The following is a 4,054-nucleotide window of genomic DNA, read 5'->3' on the forward strand; positions in this document are numbered from 1 at the left end:
TTCTTAATCACCCCCTTCAACGCTGAAACGGACTCAGCATCGTCAATCTTCACCTCGAACACGCTTCTCGCCGCACCAACGATCGCACACTTGAGCTTTATCATTTTACCTCAAGGCGGCGACTTCTGGAATGGTGGGAGAATTTCTAGAGTACTTAAGCGGACATGAAGGTGTGTGACCAAAACTTTCAAACCTCGAAGGTTAAATTCTAATTGTTGTTAAAATTTGTCAGCAGTGATTCCCAGGTCTCAATATCAGTGAGGAAATTAACATGTTACTCTACTTTAAGTACTCAGCGATGATAACTGGAATATGTCGTGTCGAGGCAAGTACGAGGGTGATGAAGTTCAGATTACGTACGGTGAGAAGTTGCTGTCTTAAAGGCTTGCTAGATGTAGGAGTTCCTGGTTTGCTTTTCATTCTCGACCCATTTTTCTGGCAGCTTCGATGTATACTGCATGCTAGGAAACCTCAATACTTTAGCTTTTCAAAACGATTTGAAATGAATGCGAGGAACTTCAAGCCTAGCTTGCGACTTTCACGTGAGGTGCTGGAAGAAATGGCTTAAAACAGCATTCGCTGTTCAAATTTCGATCTCCTCAAGATTCTGTTCTTGATTTATATCAAAATTGCTTTAAAGATAATCAGGCTATGGCACAAAGACATCAATTGCTGAAATATCGATATTCGGTGCGGCTGCTGCACTATATTCGATTCAGCTATCGGTGCATTCTGAGAAGCTAGTGAAAAAATCTAATGATCTGTCAGAGGACTTGACACTGAGGATACTTGATATTTTAAATGATTTGTTTCTGGGCATCTTGATAGACACTTAACTCCTAAAGACTGCCGCGGAATGTGTGACTACTTGCGGATACCTGTTAGTATGAGGGTCACGTAAAGCAATTGCCGATTCGCTTCTTGCATGCATCGTAAGATCTGGTAATATTCAAGCCGAACGACTTCTTTTCCTAACGAATGAGTGCTTTGCGTACCCAACCATACGCCAAATTGAAGTAGAGCGATACAACTTCGAGGTCGCTTCAAGATTTCCTAGTTACCCAGATGGGGCACACAAGATGATAAAAAAATGTTGATTAGTGTGTTGAGCATCCTTTGGTTTTGATAGTCGCATGAAATAGTTATGATGCTGTAGACTATATAGATCTGACGTGGAAAAGTAATATGGTAGTCGAATTAAAAAGCTCTCGATACAGGCTCATCGATTTTTGTCAAAAGCGACCGACGCGGTTATAGCGCTGCTAGATGCCGCCAAGATTTTGTTGCTGTTTCTAGCAACATGAAGCCCGATCGCTCTTGATCCATTGTACATCAGATACATTTTGCTGGTTGAGGTTCTCATTTTGGTGAAACATTTAAGCGAAGTTCGATAAATCGTCTGAACAAAAGCTGACAAAAAGCGCATGAAGGCAGTATCGAAGAGTCAAGTGAGTAGTGACATACTGAATCGTTCCATCATGACACGGTGACATCATTGTAAACTAATGGACTTTGTACAGATAGTATATCTGTACAATGATTTAATCGCTGTTTAACGCGTTGTTGGTTTGATAATCAAACCCCAAAAGAAAAGATTACTATAGTTTCTTTGTCTTTATCTTCCTACCATTGTCATATCTATTCTACCGTATTATACAATTTGGACAGTAAACCATTAAAAGGACGAGGAGACGTGGCTGCTGGCTTGGAGCTCCACAGTGAACCTTAAACACCGTGGTTGTCATTTGGGGAATCGAACCTCAACCATGAAAGGGGCGCCACAACATAACCACTAGGCTAATCTAAGTGAGATATCCGTTCGAACAAAAATTGTAATACTGATGCATGTAAATATACATATAGCCGCAATATCATTCTTTTTCAGCCTTTTTATTAAGCGGCGTAATCTTAACGCTTTCACACGCCGTTAATGCTTGTTAAATCTTGACATAAGTGTGGTCTTGATACCCGCTGCCTCGCGTATAAAAGCAATCATCTTGTTTGCGAATTATCTGCAAGTTGACGATTTGTGTCGATATATTCGATTCTCAAAATTCTTTCTTGAACATATTCGCGAACGAAGCGGTGCCTTATGTCCTCTTGCTCCGTCCGAGCATTGTCGTCCCCGGTAAAGATCCCCATGTAGGACAGAGCAGTCTGCATCACAAAGAATGTTTGGTAATTCAATTAAGATGCCACGTATGCATTTGGGAACACCATACTATAATCTTCTTTTCTAAATTTTCTCAATGCATACAGAAGGATATACCTTCACAAAATTAAAATGTGGATTTAATTATATCATCCTTTCCATAAGGCCAAAAGTAGTTTGAAACTTCTGCAGACAATTTGTTGGGGTTCACTCTCCGATCAACAATGAAGCACCTAAGTAAACAAGCAAAATTATAGGCCTTCTTTGCCTAAATGGCAAAGAGCAGCTTCTGGACTCTTTGGTGTTTCCTCCATTCTCAACCGATACGGTGACAAGGGGTTCTGCATGGAACGTTTCTTTCTTTGGCGCCGGATCAACAATCGTGATGATCCGATCCGGCCCATCGCAGCTAAGCGGGATTATTGGCGGACATTTGGTCATCTGGAGAACAAGAACAACATGGGACCTCTGCTTCGACGAATCGGCGCTGACAAAACTTCTAATCACAACAAAGCAAAATTAAGATCTGGCTACCGTAATATTACCTCTAGCGACACTATCAGCTCAGACTCTACGGCCTGACGAGGTTCTCACGTGTTTGAATCCGATAAAAAGCCACGCCACCAAAAGTTCTAGAATGGCTGATGGTTAAAGTGCATCTTTCCACGATGACGTGTTGATCGATCCTCGTGATCAACAATCGTCTCAACTAATAAACGACGCTTTTCACGAGAGTGTAACAGCGGAGGTGGAGTCGAACGAGAAAATGATTGAGCGACTCTGGAGGTGGATGAGCGCTCAATTCGAGCAAATCGCGGCGTTGCACCAGCGCTGCTCAACTCTCCAAGATCGTTGTGAGGGTCCCATCGAACCTTGTTGTAGAGCAGAATTTGAAACTCGACGTTCTAGCGGATGGTCCCGCCCAAAGCTCGGCTTTAGAGTTTTGATCTAAACTAAGATTTCAACAGATTCATGATAAACTTGATCGGCCCCCGAAGGACGAGAAGTCTAGAGAGTTGGCTCACAAACACCTGTTGCGCTCTGCTTCGCAATAAGTACCATTCTCGCCTTCAATCGTTGAGCTCGGTAAAGGAGCATTTTTTATGACCTTCAACGCCTGTACGCCGAGAATAAACTCCAGGTGAAGAGCTGGCTGCTCGTCGTGGGCGTATGAAAAACTTTATGATCGATTCGATCATCCATTAACGTATAGCTCGATTAACAGATCTACTCAAAGGTACGACTTTAGTCTACGCACACAAAATGAAGAATGTAAGCGCATGCGTGTAGAATGTAGGCGCATGCGTGTAGGGATAGCTAGTTTATACACATTCCCATTGCATTTCAACAGCTTGAACGGTTCAATAAATTATGGTTTCTGCTTCCTTAGTTGGGCAATGCATGCTCAGGCAGATTTGTCGTGCTACGTAGTACAAGATCATTGACCTTATAAGATTTTTCTGTTCTTCCATCCACTCTTATCTGCTTGTTCTCTTTGCAGATCTGAGCTTTTGCAATTACGTCTCAAACAAACTGCTCAACGGCTTGTCTCCTTACAACAAAGTCATCGACGTGGTGTTCCTTACGACTCGTCATGCCGTCTAGAGGTCTCATTGAGTAAAACTTTAGCCTTGTGACAGCATTTCGATCTGACTGTGGCTCCATAGCCATAACCCATCCCACTTCAGGTATATCCTCGTTCATTATGGAAGCAGGTACTCTAGGATGGATACCATAGTTTACATAAAATGGCGAATGACCTGTCAAGACCTGCAAGAAGAAGAAGTTCATTCCACTCTTTGAACGACGTAGCGTAACTACGCAATATGTCCATTAGGACCCGATGCCAACGCTCTGTCTGACCATCCGTTTCAGGGTGTGCCGCTGTTGACCTGGACAATT

This window comes from Plasmopara halstedii (genome assembly GCF_900000015.1).
Source record: "Plasmopara halstedii genome assembly, contig: Scaffold_322, whole genome shotgun sequence".
In the NCBI taxonomy this organism is placed as follows: Eukaryota; Oomycota; class Peronosporomycetes; order Peronosporales; family Peronosporaceae; genus Plasmopara; species Plasmopara halstedii.